General features: G+C 43.7%; 1 long non-coding RNA gene, 1 other non-coding gene and 1 pseudogene across 2 annotated transcripts in view; 2 read left to right on the forward strand and 1 right to left on the reverse strand.

Moving 5' to 3' along the window:
• Nucleotides 1–27: 27 nt before the first annotated feature.
• Nucleotides 28–17,167, forward strand: part of LOC138847827 (uncharacterized) — a 44,941-nt gene continuing 27,801 nt past the window's right edge. The window contains exons 1-3 of the long non-coding RNA XR_011385737.1: nt 28–1,352; nt 15,119–15,533; nt 16,861–16,970. This is a non-coding gene — a long non-coding RNA (uncharacterized lncRNA). The remainder of the gene's footprint in view (nt 1,353–15,118; nt 15,534–16,860; nt 16,971–17,167) is intronic.
• LOC138847823 (serine/threonine-protein kinase Kist pseudogene) lies at nt 1,359–13,521 on the forward strand (annotated as a pseudogene).
• LOC127486645 (uncharacterized) overlaps nt 14,895–17,167 on the reverse strand; it is a 37,154-nt gene continuing 34,881 nt past the window's right edge. Inside the window, exon 2 of the transcript XR_011385739.1 lies at nt 14,895–16,451. This is a non-coding gene — a transcript (uncharacterized protein). The remainder of the gene's footprint in view (nt 16,452–17,167) is intronic.

The following is a 17,167-nucleotide window of genomic DNA, read 5'->3' on the forward strand; positions in this document are numbered from 1 at the left end:
TACTGTAGTGGTTAAAATAGTTTTGAACCCTGGTAGTGGGAAGACCCCAGCTTTTGCATTTTTTGAAAATGCTTTTATGTTGAGCTCATTTGTGCTTCCATTTGAACGTTGGGATAGTTTTCCTAAATTCTAAGGAAAGATGTGATTGGTAGCTTGATGGGAATTTTATACCCTAGGTTAAATTTATTCCAAGTGTCTTCCTTTTTTTGTACCTACTGTGAATGGTGTTGCTCTTACTGTTTCTTTTTCATTAACTTTGTGATTAGTGCATAAATTGTTACTAATTGTTGTTCCTTTTGTTTTTAAAACGTTATCGGATTTGCTTATCAAATCTAAGTCTCTTGATGGAGTCTTTAGTTTTTTCTGTAATGTTATATGCAGGCAAGGATCAGTTTTTCCTCCTTGCTTAATTGTATGCCTTTAATTTTTTTCTTGCCCAGTACTGTGGGATTTTTTTTAAGATTTATTTATTTATTTAAAAAACAGAGCTGCAGAGAGGCAGAGGTAGAGGTAGAGGAATAGGGAGGGAAGGAGAGAGGGAGATCGAGAGAGAGAGAATCTTCCACATGCTGGTTCACTCTGCAGATGGCTGCAGCAGCCAGAGGTGAGCCTACCCGAAGCCAGGAGCCAGGGGCTCTTTCTGGGTCTGCACATGGGTGCAGGGGCCCAAGGACTTGTGCCATCTTCTACTGTTTTCCCAGGCCATAGCAGAGAGCTGGATTGGAAGTGGAGCAGCCAGGATTTGAACCAGTGCCCACATAGGATGCTGGCTCTGCAGGTGGCGGCTCTACACACTGTGCCACAGTGCCAGCCACTGCCCAGTCCTATTGTGAACAAAAGCAGTAAGAGTAAACATTCTTTTTTTTTTTTTTGACGGCAGAGTGGACAGTGAGAGAGAGAGAGAGACAGAGAGAAATATCTTCCTTTTCCTTTGGTTCACCCACCAATGGCTGCTGTGGCCAGCGTGCTGCAGCCAGCGCACCGCGCTGTTCCGAAGCCAGGAGCCAGGTGCTTCTCCTGGTCTCCCATGCAGGCGCAGGGCCCAAGCACTTGGGCCATCCTCCACTGCACTCCCAGGCCACAGCAGAGAGCTGGACTGGAAGAGGAGCAACCGGGACAGAATCTGGCGCCCCAACCAGGAGTAGAACCCACTGTGCCGGTGCCGCAGGCAGAGGATTAGCTTATTGAGCCATGGCACCAGCCAAGCAAACATTCTTGTTTGCTTTCAGATCATTGAAGAAATGCTGTCAAGAAGAACAAGAAGCATAAGAGGATCTTGGTACAAATACCACACCTGGCCCCTGTAACACCAGTTCTCACTTAGCCCATGTGCATGATGAAGACATGAAGAGGTAAGTTAGGCCTATGTGTGCTGAGGCCATTGGTGAATGGTGATTGTGTTCAGGAGTAGAGTATTAGGAAAATATTTTGCATGGTTGGTGTGTGTGCAGTTATGGCATAGGGAAAGACTGCTTGTGTAGATTCGTGAGATTACATTATGTATATATGTATTCTGTTCACTTTTGTGTTTGGGGAGTTCATTAGGAATTGGATCGGGTTCATCATTGGGTCTGGAGAAACAGCTATGTGTTTTTGGAGACTACATTGTGGACAGGACACCGGGCATCAAAACTCTGACGATGTGGTGTAGTTGAGTGGGTTGAGCATGAAGACTGGATTTTGAGGGTGTTTGGGTGATATGCAAGATGGTGTTTTTTTATTTCATGTGCTTTCTAGTGGCTTCACATGTTGTACACATTTTGCTCAGATGTCCAAGTTCTTTGAAGTGGGTGCAGGATTGTGGTGGGATGGAGAATCGTCAGGGCTCTGGAATTTGTGTGGAGATTGTAGTGGTGTATATGTGTGACTGAGCATAGAGGAAGCTAGTGCATATCGGCGTGCATTTTGTGGTGTTTGAATTCAGCTACTTTGGGAGCTGTAGAACAGTAGGAAATGGTTTTAGCAGGAGATAGTGGGATTTGCTGTCATGAATGGAGTTGCTCCATGGAGACTTGTAAGTCCTTCCAGACAAAATCAACTTCTGTGCTTTTGCCTGTAAAATATCCATAACTTACAAAGTTGTTCTGAAAGTCAGCTACTATTAGTGAAAAACATCTGTCATTTTTCTTTATACAAAGAGAGACATTTGTATACAGTGGTATAAAATGGATATAAAGTTGAATGGGATAAAATGGAGTAGAGGGTAAAATGGTTGTAGCTTTGTTCATTTTTTTACCAATTGTTGTTGCAATGGTGTGATCATTATTTGTTGAAAAGACGTTCTTTCTCCATCCCATTGCCTTTGCCCCTTTGGAAAAGGTCAGTTGACCCCATTTCTAGGGGCCTCTATCTGGAGCCTTTATCCTCTTTGCTGATGGATGTGTGTGTTATTTAAAAAAAAATTTAGTTAAGGAATATAAACTTCTTGCATTTCATATATACAAATTTGGGAACACAGTGATTCTTCCCAGCCTACTCCCCTCCTGCCATACTCCCACCCTTCCTCCTCCTCTCTCTCCCATTTCCATTCTTATGTTTTACAAAGATCTATTTGCAGTTAATTTTATACTCATAAGATGAACCCTACACTAAGTACAGAGTTCACGGAATAGTATGAAGAAAGCAGAAGAGCAAACAAATAAAAAGAAATACTGTTCCTCAGTAGTCAAGACAAGGGCTGTTCAAAATCATTACATCTCAAGGTGTCAGTTGTGCTACTATAAATTAACTTTTAGATACTCTATTAGTTATCAAAGATCAAAGAATGTATTCTATTTGTCTTTTTGTGATTGGCTTATTTCGCTAAGTATAATGATTTCCAGTTGCATCCATTATTTTCAAATGACATGATTTCAATTTTTGTATAACTGTTAAGTATTCCATAGTGTACATAAGCCATAATTTCTTTCTCCAGTCTTCAGTTGATGGACATCTGGGTTGAGTCCATATGTTTGCTCTTGTAAATTCAGCTGCAATGAATATGGGGGTACGGATCACTATTACATATGCTGATTTCATTTCTTTTGGGTAAGTTCCCAGGAGTGGGATGACTGAGTCATATGGCTAGTCTATATACAGCTTTCCAAGATATTTGTATATTGTCTTCCACAGTGGCTTCACCAGTTTACATTTCCACCAACAGTGGATTAGGGTTCTCTTTTTTCCATGTCCTTGCCAGCATTTGTTGTTTGTTGATTTTTGTGTAAGAGCCATTCTAATGGTGGTGAGGTGAAACTTCATTGTGGTTTTGATTTGCATTCCCCTGATGGTTAGTGATATTGAGCATTTTTTCATGTGTCTGTTGGCCATTTGAATTTGCTGTCTTGAAAAATGTCTGTTCAGGTCCTTTGCCCATTTGTAACTGAATTGTTTGTTTCACTGTTGTTGAGGTTCTTGAGATCTTTATAGATTCTGGAAATTAATCCTTTATCTGTTGAATAGTTTGCAAATATTTTCTCCCATTCTGAGTTGCCTCTTAAGTTTGCTCGGTGTCTCTTTTGTAGTGCAGAAGCTTCTCAGTGTGATAAATCCCATTTGCTTTGATTGCCTGTGCTCCGGAGTCTTTTCCAAGAGGTTTTGCCTATGCCAATGTCTTGTAGGGTTATTCTTTTATTTTCTAGTAACTTGATGATATCCTGTCTTAGATTTAGGTCTCTGATCCATTTTGAGTGTTTTTTTTTTTTTTTTGTATAAGATGTAAGACAGGGATCTGGTTTAATAGTTCGGCATGTGAAGATCCAGTTTTCCCAGCACCATTTGCTGAAGAGACTGTCTGCTCAAGGGATTGATTTTTATTCCTTTGCCAAAGATAAGTAGGTTGTAGATGCGTGGATCGATTTGTAGAATTTCTATTCTGTGCCATTGGCCTACATTTCTGTTTTTGTGCCAGTACCAGGATGTCTGAATTATAATTGCCCTGTCGTATTTCTTGAGATCTGGTCTTGTACTGTCTCCAGCTTTGTTATTGCTGCTTATGATTGCTTTAGCTATTCGGGGTCTCTAGTGTTTGCATATGAATTTTAGCCTCATTTTTACTAGATCTGAGAAGGATGTTGTTGGTATTTTTATTGGGATAGCATTGAATTTATAAACTGTTTTTGGTAGTATGGACATTTTGATGATACTGATTCTTCCAATCCATGAACATGGAAGATTTTTCCACTTTTTAATGTCTTCTTCTGTTTTCTTCTTTAATGCTTTGTTCTCATCACAGAGATCTTTGATGTCCTTGGTTAAATTTAGTACAAGGTATTTAATTTTTTGGTAGCTAAGGTGGAAGGGATTGATCTTAGACATTCTTTCTGAGCTGACATTGCCTGTGTATTCAAAGGTTATTGATTTTTGTTTGTTAATTTTATATCTTGCTACTTTACCAAACTCTTTTATGAGTTCCAACAGTCTCTTGGTGGAGTCTTTTGGATCCCCTATATATATAATCAGGTCAACTGCAAATAGGGATAGTTTGATTTCCTCCTTCCCAGTTTGTATCTCTTTGATTTCTTTTTCTTGCTTAATGTCTTTGGCAAAAACTTCCAGGACTGTATTGAATAGTAATGGTGAGAGTGTCTGGTTCTAGATCTTAGTGAGAATGTCTCCAATTTTTCCCCATTCAGTAAGATGCCAGCTGTGGTTTTGTCATAAATTGCATTAATTATGTTGGGGAATGATCCTCCTATACCCACATTGTTTAAGATTTTCATCATTAAAGGATGTTGGATTTTATCAAATGCTTTCTCTACATCTATTGAGAGAATCACATGGCTTTTGTTCTTCAGTTTGTTAATATGATGTATCACATTTATTGATTTTCGGATGTTGAACCATCCCTGCATACAAGGGATTAATCCCACTTGGTATGGGTGAATGATATTTCTGATGTATTGTTGCATCTGATTGGTTAGTATTTTGTTGAGCATTTTTGCATCTATGTTCATCAGGGAAATGAGTCTGTTGTTTCTTTTTGTGGTTTAGGAATTAAGTTGATGCTGGTTTCATAGTAGGAGTTTGGGAGGATACCCTCCCTTTCAGTTGTTTTGAATAGCTTGAGAAGAATTAGCATTAGTTCTTTAAAAGTCTTGTAGAATTCAGCAGTGAAGACATCAGGACCTGGGCTTTTCTTTATTGGGAGGGTCTTTATTACTGATTAAATCTCTGGGTTGTTATCTGTTTTCATGACTCAATTTTGTTCATGACTCAATTTTGGATTATATGTGTCCAGAAATCTCTCCATTTCTTCAACATTTCCTGATTTGTTGGCATACATTCTTGGTAGTAATTCCTGATGATTCTTTTTATTTCTGTGGTATCGGTTGTGGCCATCTGGAGAGTGAACCAGTGAATGGAAGACCCCTCTCTCTGATTCTGCCTCTCTGTAACTCTGCCTTTCAAATAAATAAATAAATCTCTTTTTAAAAAGAAGGGGACAATGGTCACCTCTGTTGGTGTGATCACCCCCTCACCTCCTCTCCTCCAAGCTGAGCAATGCCCCCAGTGGGTTCAACACTCATCTGTACTGCCGTGTGAATTGAACAAATGATCTTAGCAGACCTCACTGTGGGCACAGTTCCCGCTGCAGTGAGCTGCCTCTGGCAACCAAGGGCTCCATGCGTGTGGAGCTGCACCCAATGATTGCCCAGAAACTCAGCTACACCCTGCGTCTTCTCATGAAGTCATAGTTTTTTCAGTCTCAGCACCCAGGGCTCCCATGGTCAAAGATTGCAAGAAGTCCATTCTACCCTGCTATCCTGTCCCGTCCACAAAGAGACTGAGGTGTTCCCAGTGCTGCTGCCTGTGTGTGTTATTCCCTGACGAATTGAATCTGATCCTCCCAGCCAGACTCAAAGTCAGTGGGGAATTCGAGCTTTTCCCTCTTGAAAAGTCCTTCAATCACACGGGTGCACAGTACCTGTCGGCTATAGCCCTAGTCGTTTCACAATTATGCTGGGCACATAGGAGAGTCCCTGCAGGCGGCATTTCCCTTCTGTTGGGGTGGCTCCCCCTGCCTACCATTGCTGGGTCATGCAGCTGGTGAAGTGGCTACCATACTTGCCATTTGCACTGTAGCTGCCCTGGTGAAAAGTGTCCCCACTAGAACTTGAGCGGCTGCTAACTGTTTACGTCCAAAACTGGTGCCGGCCCTCCCACAGCTGGCTGCAGGTCGCTGTTGCTGGAAGGGGAAGGCGAGGGAAAGATGCACAATTTTTTTCTCACTCTGGGTGAGCAGTCAGTGTGTTCTCAGGCTTCTGGGCTAGACTCAAAGACAGTGCAGTCCACTGGGCTCTCCCTGCAGCTGTATCAACAGTGGCTCTGGCCTGTGCAGTCTGACCCCACCTTGCTCACCAGAGTGGGCACTTTTTCTGGATCCAAGCTGCTGGGCCCTTTGTTGTGTTCTTGCTGGGTGCTGCGTGTATGCACCTTCCACACAAGTCTGAGCTGTGTCCCCTGCTCTTGCAGGACCTCCCACTGCAGTGTCCCCCTGTAGCTGTACCCTGGGTGTGCACTTCCTCCACTGTTTCCTGCTAATTTCACTTAGCCTACACCAGACTGCCCTGTCGGCGTTCTTTTTCTAAGATCACTTTATGCATTTCTATGACTTTATAGTAAGTTTCAAACAGGAAACTATGAGCACATCAACTTTATTATTCACCATTGTGTAAGGTACTCTAGCTATATAAATAATATGTCGGGATCTATAAAACAGTTCAATGGAAATTTGAATGGGATTGCTATATGATATGGAGCAGAAAATAATTGATAGCTTTATATTCAGTTTACAAATTATGAAAATCAACTTTATTGATTCAGATTTCAATTTATTTCCTTTCAGTTTTTCATCATTTTTTTGGATATAATGTCCATGTTTTGCTTGATTTATAACTTCATTATTTTATGTAGTATTTTAAATGGTAATTTTAAGGATTTTAAAGTCCAACTGTTCATTGCTGGTGTAAAGAAAATGCATAAACCTTTTTGGACTGGTATTGGCTTTTGCTGATTTTTTTCTCCATCTACTGTTATGTATACAGGATACTTACTGCTCTCCATCCCCTTGTTGCCAGTAACATCATGGCCTCGTATCTGTGAACAGGGATTTCCATTGCTTCAGTCAGGGATCTAGCAAGGAGCAGCTGCAGACAATTCAGCAGTTACCTCTGAGCATCCTGGGATAGGGGCACAGCCAGCATGTGGAGCTCAGACATGCTTTAGCTGCCCTGTGCCTGTGCATGTGTTGTGCATATGCATGTCCCATCCCCCAACTGGGATGCTGCCATAATTCTCTCAGTTGAAGTGGGGAAGAGGAACCTCCCCTTATCCAATATAGGGGGAAACCAAACTTCCTCATGAGATTGCCCATATTCACCTCCAGAGAACCTCACACTCACACAGCATTCTCAGTTGGGGACAGGGCACTGATACTGGGGACTAGACAGGTTGGGCCTGAGGTAGGGGAGAATGTGAGCTCCTGCTACCTATTTTCCTGCCTCATAAATTGCTTATTTTTTTCTGCAATGTTGAAAGGGATGCAGATATCTTTAAAAATCAGTGTCTTGGGGCCAGTTCTGTAGTGTAGTAGGTTGAGCCTCTACCTACAGCATAAGCATCCCAAGTGGATGCCAGTTTGAGTCCCAGCTGCTCTGCTTCCAATCCAGCTCCCTGCTAATGGCCTAGGAAAGCAGTAGAAGATGGCCCAAGTGCTTGGGCCCTGCACCCATGTGGGAGACCTGGAAGAAGCTCCAGACCCCTGGCTTCGAACTGGCCCAGCTCTGGCCATTGCGGCCATCTGGGGAGCAAGCCAGTGAATAGAAGACTTCTCTCTCTCTCTCCCTCCCTCCCTCCCTCCCTCTCTGTAACTCTGCCTCTCAAATAAATAAATAGATCTTTAGAAAATACACACCTTAAAACTCACAATATTTTTTCAAATTTAAATATGTTAATTGTACCAAGCCAATTTTATTAACTTTTGACTTTACTGGGTTTAGTAAAATCAAGTTATTTTTAAAAAATTTATTTATTTGAAAATCAGAGTTACACAGAGAGAGGAAGAGAGGCAGAGAAAGAGAGAAGAAGAGAATGAGAGAGGGAGAGAGAGAGAGAAAGAGAGAGACAGGTCTTCCATCTGCTGGTTCACTCCCCAATTGGCCGCAGTGGCCGGAGCTGCACCGATTGGAAGTCAGGAGCCAGGAGCTTCTTCGGGTCTCCCACATGGATGCAGGGGCCCAAACACTTGGGCCATCTTCTGCTGCTTTCCCAGGCCATAGCAGAGAGTTGGATTGGAAGAGGAGCAGCCAGGACAAGAACCAGCGCCCATGTGGGATGCTAGCATTGCAGGCAGCGGCTTTACCCACTACAACACAGCGCCAACCCCAGTAAAATCAAATTTTTAAAATAGCGTTAGTGGTCATTGCGGATTGAGGTCCTGGGAGTAGGTGAGGCGCTGCAGCCACCTCGCTGCAGAGCTGCAGGTCCGGTGGGCGGGGATGTGAGCACGGGCCCAGTCCACCTACCTGGGGCATTGCTACAGCTGTGGTGTCAGTGCCCTTAGCCCACACTGATGGCAGGGTCTGGCTGTGCATGGGGCGCTGAGCCACCACAGTGTCTGGAGGTCTGCGGGAGTGGCTGTGGCGGGTACAGAGCAGCTCCTCAGCCTCGGTGTATCGAGTGCACTGCTGCGGCACCCCAGGCTCACCACCGGGCACCCTCAAGCAGTTCTTCCCGCCAGGAACCACCGAGGCTGTGGCTTTGGGTTCCGCAAAGAGAGAGCAGTGCCTGAACAGTTGTAGGGTCACAGGAACATCATGACTTCACATGGAGTCTTTACGATCCACTTCTCTCTGAATGTGCTATCATGCTGTTGCTTGCACTCCTGGATGTCAGTGTTTCGGAACTGCTTTCATAGTCCAGTCACCAGGGTTGTTCCACGTGGATGATACAGCATTGTATCATCCAGAGATGTTCTGGAAGGCCTTGCTCTCCTTCATCATGAGGGTCGTGTCCACACAGACCTCAAACCGTGGAACATACTGTGGAGTGCAGAGAACGAATGTTTTAAACTCACTGACTTTGGACTTAGCTTCAAAGAAGGCACTCCGGGTGTAAAGTACATTCAAACAGACGGGTGTCGTGCTCCAGAAGCAGAGCTGAAAAATCACGTGGCCCAGGCTGGCCTGCAGAGTGATACATAATGTAGCTCGGCTGCTGGTCTGCGGAGCCTAGGAATCATTTTACTGGAAATGTTCTCAGGAACGAAGCTGAAGCATACAGTCCGATCTCAGGAATGGAAGGCAAGCAGTTCTGCTGTTGTTGATGAGATATTTGCCGGTAAAGCAGTGGTGAATGCCACAATTCCAACCCATCACCTAAGAGACCTTATCAAAAGCATGCTTCATGATGATCCAAGCAGAAGAGTTCCTGCTGAAATGGCATCGCACAGCCCATTCGTTAGTATTCCTTTTGCCCCTCATGTTGAAGATCTGATGGTAGTTCCTACCCCACTGCTAAGACTGCTGAGCGTGCTAGATGATGATCATCTTGAGAATGAAGAGGAACATGAAGATATTGTAGAAGATGTAAAAGAGGAATGCCAGAAATATGGACCCGTGATATCTCCGCTTGTCCAAAAGAAAATCCTGGCAGAGGGCAAGTCTTTGTCGAGTATGCCAATGCTGGTGGTTCCAAAGACGCTCAGGAATTACTGACCGGAAGGATGTTTGATGGGAAGTTTGTCATGGCTACATTCTACCCGCAGAGTGCCTACAAGAGGGGATATCTGTATCAAACCTTGCTTTATTCCTAACCTAAGGACCATATCCTGTTTCTCCTCTTCTATTTCCTGGGCTATTCTACTCCACAGATGAATGCAATACTAGCTCTCTGCCATTTTAAGGAGGTACTTTTTACATTTGTTTAATCCTGTGAATGTGCAATCATTGTCCAAGCAGTGGCTGCATGGCAAACATTCGGCACTGAGTAGGGCAAGATCTCTCAGCTATACATTGAGGGGTTTAGAGCATCCATGTAGGCAACTTTTCTTTTTCTTTTTTCTGCGTTTTTTGTGTGCAGTAGGGCAAGGTGCTGCTCTTCAGTATGTAATATAAAAAGTTAATTATTTTTTGTGATCATGAAACAAGGATGAATAATATGTTGTGTGAATGTTAACAAGTTTGTTAGTGTTGGTGACATCATTTACAGATTGTTCCTTTTGTAGTCAGGTGATTCTTTTTTTTTTTTTTTTTGACAGGCAGAGTGGACAGTGAGAGACAGAAAGGTCTTCCTTTTTTTTTTTTTTTGACAAGCAGAGTGGACAGTGAGAGAGAGAGAGAGAGACAGAGAGAAAGGTCTTCCTTTGCCATTGGTTCATCCTCCAGTGGCCGCCGCGGCCAGTGCACCATGCTGATCCAATAGCAGGAGCCATGTACTTATCCTGGTCTCCCATGGGGTGCAGGGCCCAAGGACTTGGGCCATCCTCCACTGCACTCCCAGGGCACAGCAGAAAGCTGGCTTGGAAGAGGGGCAACTGGGAAAGAATCCAGCGCCCCGACCGGGACTAGAATCCGGTGTGCTGGCGCCGCAAGGCGGAGGATTAGCCTAGTGAGCCTTGGCGCCGGCCCCCTACTCTGTTCTTAACACTGAGTTGTGAAAACGTAAAGCAGGACCGAAGCACTGAATATTCCCTTAAAGAAACTGCAGTGAGCCTATCTACATTTTTATTAAGGCTTTTAAAATAGAAAGCTGATGCTTGATCTTGGCACAATTTTTATGTCCAATATGTGTGCTTGAATGAGTGTGCGGTGTGAAAGTTGGAGAAAATTTAGTATAGTCTATACCCATCTCTTCCCTATACCCATCTCTTCCCTGTTTCACATCTGTAAAATTTAGGGTGTGTGTTTTTTGAGAATTGGTCTGATAGAATATGTAAATGACAAAACAGTTCATTCCTGAGAGGCTCAGAATAAATTGGAGTCTAGACTGGGGTTACATTGAAACTCTTAAAGGTGATTGGAACAAAATTTTTGCTGCATGTGAATCACCGCATTAATTGATCTATTTAGACTTTAGACTCTGGATCAGCTCATCTTTGTTGTTCTGAATCTCCTGTGACAATTATAAGATTTCCCAAAAATGTGTTTCAATTTACTATGATGGATATTTAAAGTGGATCCAAAAGAAAAAGAAATTAGATGTACAGTGAAGGGAAAAAGAAAAGAATAGGGGATAATCAGGATTCTTTTTTCTGTCTCTGGCTCTCATCCATCCCCACCCCTTTCTTTCCCCTTTCTCATTCTCTGCCTCTGTCCTACACTGAAGAGAAGCTAGGGGAACTATATCCCAGGTGGTCTGGCTCTTGACTACAAGGAAGTTAAGACAAATATTGATAGAATAAAGTAGAAGTAGAAAGGAACAAAAATTCAAAGAATTCTTAAAAGGATTCATAGCAATCTAATGTGTCAAGAGTTCATGGAAACATATTGATTACAAATTTTAAGAATTATAATTATGGCCAGTGCTGCGGCTCACTTGGCTAATCCCCCGCTTGCGGCTCTGGCACCCTGGGTTCTAGTCCTGGTTGCTCCTCTTCCAGTCCAGCTCTCTGCTGTTGGCCCAGGAAGGAAGTGGAGGATGGACCAAGTGCTTGGGCCCCTGCACCCACATGGGAGACCAGGAGGAAGCACCTGGCTCCTGGCTTCGGATCGGTGCAGTGTGCCAGCTGTAGCAGCCATTTTGGGGGTGAACCAAAGGAAGGAAGACCTTTCTCTCTGTCTCTCTCACTGTCTAAATCTGCCTGTCAAAAAAAAAGAATTATAATTTTGGATTCTTGTTACTTTATGACAGATTGTCTTTAAAGATATAAAAATTAGGAAAACTTTATAAAGCACTGATTATACAAGAAAACAAGTTGTATACAGGTTATGAATTTTTTCCTGTTTCACTGCCTGAATGATATTTCTATTTATTATTTTTTGTAAGGAAAAAGTCCTTTATATCTTTCTGTGCTGAAAGCCTCCTCATATAATCTATTCTATATTTATACGACAGTAGGAGAGAGAGATACAGAGAGAAAGGTCTTCCTTTTCCTTTGGTTCACCCCCGAAATGGCCGCTATGGCCGGCGTTGCACCAATCCGAAGCCAGGAGCCAGGTGCTTCCTCCTGGTCTCCCATGTGGGTGCAGGGGCCCAAGCACTTGGGCCATCCTCCACTGCCCTCCCAGGCCACAGCAGAGAGCTGGACTGGAAGAGGAGCAACTGGGACTAGAACCCGGAACCCACATGCGATGCTGGCACTGCAGGCGGAGGATTAACCTAATGAGCCATGGCATGGGCCCCATCCTCATATAATCTTTCCTTGTATGTGTCATGCAAGTTACCAATAGCCCAATCAGAATTTACATCTAGCGAAGGAAGATTTTACTCTATTCAAAAAATTAATATTTAACCTTTTAGTTATGTACAGTTATCAAATTGTCCAGGACTCTCCATTAATATTTATTATAAAGCCAAATTTGGAATAATGAGGTTGATTTATGAATTACCGAAGGGTCTTGTTGTGTGGTTCTCAATATGTGCCCTTAGAAGGAAGAACTGTTATTCTTTATTTTGGAGCTTTCTGAGTTTGATTTCAAGTTATCTGGTTTGTTTTCAAATCAAAATTCAAAATTCAGGAGTGTAGAACCAGTAATGTGAAGACCTAGGCTCTCCTAAAACATAAATTTTCATATGGGTAACAGCTTCTTTGGGGATTGAAAACTCCAGGTCCTTACTTGCATACTGATGAACAACAGAATACAAATTAATTCATTTTAAGGGCAAGTATTCTAAGTTAGCATATTTACCTTTCCCCCCATTTCTTCTTCCCTCTCCTCCCAAAAGAGAAATCCTTGCAAAAACAAAACAAAACAAAACTGCAGTCAGGTGTCTGAGTTTAGTTGTGCAGTATGCTGCTAACATTGATGCTGAACTTAACATTCTTTGATCATCTTATTGCTGATGTAGTCATATATATATGTAGTTTTTTTACAGGTAGAGTTAGACAGTGAGAGAGAGAGACAGAGAGAAAGGTCTTCCTTCCTTTGGTTCACTCCCCAAATGGCTGCTACGGCCAGCACTACGCCAATCTGCAGCCAGGAGCCAGGTGCTTCCTCCTGATCTCCCATGTGGGTTTAGGGGCCAAGCACTTGGGCCATCCTCTGCTGTCCTCCCGGGCTACAGCAGAGAGCTGGACTGGAAGAGGGGCAACCGGGACTAGAACCCGACGCCCATATGGGATACCAGTGCCTCAGGCAGAGGATTAACCTAGTGAGCCAAGGCACCAGCCCCTGTAGTGTTTAACACTATTGAATTTTATTACAAAAGATGCTAACTAGATTTTAAGGGAACTGAGGGAATAACTGATGAACCCTAGTGATCATGCATTGAATTCAGTGTTTTATATTAAACCCTCAGTGTTGAAAAAAGATGCCTCCTATCACTTAAATTAAAGGACACTTAAATTGTCCTTTTATAGCTCTTAGTCCATTTTACCAAAGATGACACTTGTAGATTTTCTTTCCTTCTCTGTTATTTTCAGAATTTTAATCTTAATTTCTGTCTTAAACTTGAACCAAATGTTACAAAATGATGCAATGATTCTTTGAGGATGAAATGTATTTGTGGGGATTTGGATTCCCTGAAGTTACTGAAAATTTAGAAATTTTATAATTGAGAAACAGGATAAAGAGGTGAGAATTCACATCATTTAACCCCTTGTCTTTTGGGAAAATTTTATCTCAGGTAGCCTTTCTTTCCTTAAATTGACACATGTGTTTCCTTCTCTCACCTTCCCAATTTCTTCCTCTTTGTTCCATGGTGTTCCTGCAGCACTTTGCCCCCAGAAGTCAGGTAAAGTGATTATTCTATAGAAAATCTGGTTTTTTAAAAATACATTTGGGGGGCACCAGATTCTGTCCCGGTTACCCCTCTTCCAGGCCAGCTCTCTGCTGTGGCCAGGGAAGGCAGTGGAGGAGGCCCAAGTCCCTGGGCCCTGCACCCCATGGGAGACCAGGAGAAGCACCTGGCTCCTTCCTTCGGATCAGCGCGGTGCACCGGCCACGGCGTGCCGGCCGCGGCAGCCATTGGAGGGTGAACCAACGGCAAAAGGAAGACCTTTCTCTCTGTCTCTCTCTCACTGTCCACTGTCGCTCCCCCTCTTCATGGAGGAACGACACTAGATACTGCGCTGTTCTTTTGTCTGCTCACCCCTTCCCGGGTTTGCTGCTGGTCCTTCCCGGGTTGGCTGCCGACCCCTCCACCTCCGTGGAGGGGTGGCTCCCCCTGCCACTTTCCCCACTTCCACGGAGGAGCGGCACACCACCAGCCGGCTCGCTCGGGGGCTGCTCAGATGTTATCCGGATGTTCCTTCAGATGTTTCCTTTAGATGTTCCTGGTGCATGTTGTCTCTCTCCTCCTTTATAGTCCTCTTCCACCAATCCCAACTCTGCTACCCACACGCCGAGTACGCTGCTCTCCTCCAATCAGGAGCAAGATCAGCTCCTGCAGCTCATCAGTCAAGTTGGCGAGAGGCAGCTGTGTAGAGGTTGTTTGGTCTCTCTCAGTGCCATATTGTGGGAGAGCAGATGCATAGAGTAAGTCTTAATTCCAGTAACTTAGTCTAGTCTGAGTTGCTCCCCCACAGTCCACTCTGCCTCTCAAAAAAAAAAAAAAACACACACACATTTGGAAAAGGTGGCTAGCTAGCTACTATCAAAACTAGAGGGGAGGGGCCAGCACTGTGGCACAGCGGGTTATCTACATAACATTATCTACAAAGCAGTTCAGTGGAAATTTGATTGAGATTACCCTACATATCAAGATGAGAGGAAAATTGACATGCTCATGTTCTGTTTATCATAAAAAAATTTCTATTGACTTGTATTTCATTTATTTAATCATGTTTTACAGTTCTGTGAGATATTTTTGTTCATATTGTGCTGGATTTATAAGTCTTTTATTTTTGCATGGTATTGTAAATGGTAACTTTTAGCATTTTCATTCCAAGTTTTCATTGCAGGTATAAAGAAAATTCATCAAATGATTTGTAGTGACTTTGTATTTTATTTCTTTTTTGTCTTCATCTGGTGTCATGCAGACAGAATACTCGGGGCTTGCCGTCTTCCTTGGTGCATGTGAAATCACAGCCTGGCATATGTTAAGTAGGAATGTTCATTGATTCGCCCAGTGGAGCAGCAGGGGCCACTGGGAACCCAGCGCTCTACAGAACTGGCATGTCCTGCGTTACTACTAGGGCCTGCAGGTGGCGCCCAAACGTGCTGTGGCCGTCCCACCTGGTGCGCATGTGCAGGTTCCCCCTTATGTCTTGCCTGCTGCTTTCTCTGTGAGGACAGGAGTGCCGTTTTCATTGGGTGAGTGTTGAGGGGCCACTGCTGTACCTTGGGGCACTTTGAAGCTTCATCCACAGAGAGGAAAAGGAGCCAGGCTGTGTATCCCTGAGAGCTGAGAAGGGGCTTCAGGAGGCTTCTCCAGGACGCATCTAGAAAACAGCGGTGGGTACACTCTCGTGTTCTGGACTGCTCTCGGGTGGGTTCTTCACTTCCCCACCTGATGCTTTAGGAAAATGCATGAAAGCATCTCTCATGGATGCATCTAATGTATAGAGATCAGACTACACTGTCCAGTTTCCCCAGATTCAGGATTGCGTGTGGGAGATACGCCAGAGCACACAGATAGACATACACACACTCAGCAGGAAGAATATGGAGAGTGTGTCAGGATTCCACGGTGCTGAGTTAGGCACGGGCCAGAGGAGGGACGAGACCCAGTGATGCTTGAGGTGGAGCAGAGTGTGAGCATCTGTGGACCTGCTTTCCCTCATGGCAAACTGTCCTCTCCCTTTTGTTGAGATAACATTTAGGTAGTCACAGGCACCCCTAAGGAAGTACCTTAGATGCACATTATTTCAAGGGTTAGGATGTTACCAGTTCATTAGCCTTTTACTTTGCTGTATTTAATGGGAGTGAACTTTTTACTAGTGTGAGTTATTTATGATAACACTGCTATGTCTCGTTTTCATTTGAGAGAATGGCTGTGGGTAGCTGATCCCATACTAAGGTGAGGTGGAGTTTCATGAGGATGAACAGAATTCAGTGGATAAAGCACTGTCCAGATGCCCCTAGAATTCACAATAGCAAAACCTGCATACACTTGAATCCTCCAGTGTCTGGTTCCTTGATATTCCACAACATTATATGCAATGGGAAGTATTATATGTCTTTGATAGTAAGTACTATCATACTTTTCTTACATTCAGCTGTACTGAGACTTACAGCATCAGAGTCATTTAAAGATAAACAGTGATACCCAGTGTTGTGTGTCAGGCTGAAATCCACAGGCGAGGCGGCCCTCTGGCAGGTGATGGTGATTTCTGGGAGAGGTTTCAGATGCTTGAACGGATGGTTACAATACTGCAAGGGAAGATTTAAAGGATATCAAGACTAGATTAGATGCATCTTGGTTGGCCTGAAGCTCAACAGGAGCAGCTTTTGGATTATACACTGATATGGTTACAAACTTTATTGTGATGGTTTGCACAAACTTGTGCATAGTGCCTTGCCTCTAGAGAAACAGTGAAGCCAGAGTTCACAACTGTGATGACCACGAAATCAATAATGAATCAGGCACAGGACAAGTTTAGAAAGTCAGTCTCTGGGTAAAGGCTGATTAATAGGTACTAATTTACAGCTAGATAGGAATAAGAAGTTCTGCAGGCGGTTCTGACTGTGGAGTAGCCTTCTATTTGCCACTTTCTTTATATAAAACACTGTTGTCTTCACGTTGTTGGCTCGTGACTGATTTCTTTGTCTTGGCACACAGGAGTCCCAAGTGGTTCTGTATCAGCTTCCCAGCAACCACGAAGAGACTCCTGAGGACAATCTGGGCCCCAGAATTAAGACTACAGGATACAGTTTGATGCTAAAGGATGGGTGAGTCAGGAACCTTCCTTGATGGTTCCCTTATTCCTTTCTTCTCCTTTGTGGTCTTTCCATTTGGGCATTAGCTTCTTCCACCTGATCTCCCCCTGGAAGCTGCCCCGTATGCTTTGGGATAGTTGGCTTTGGATTGGTTTGGAAAGACCCGTGGTTTAAGGAAATCTACTTTCTCTGCGGATGATTCATGTCCC

This window comes from Oryctolagus cuniculus (assembly GCF_964237555.1).
Source record: "Oryctolagus cuniculus chromosome 17 unlocalized genomic scaffold, mOryCun1.1 SUPER_17_unloc_1, whole genome shotgun sequence".
NCBI lineage: Eukaryota > Metazoa > Chordata > Mammalia > Lagomorpha > Leporidae > Oryctolagus > Oryctolagus cuniculus.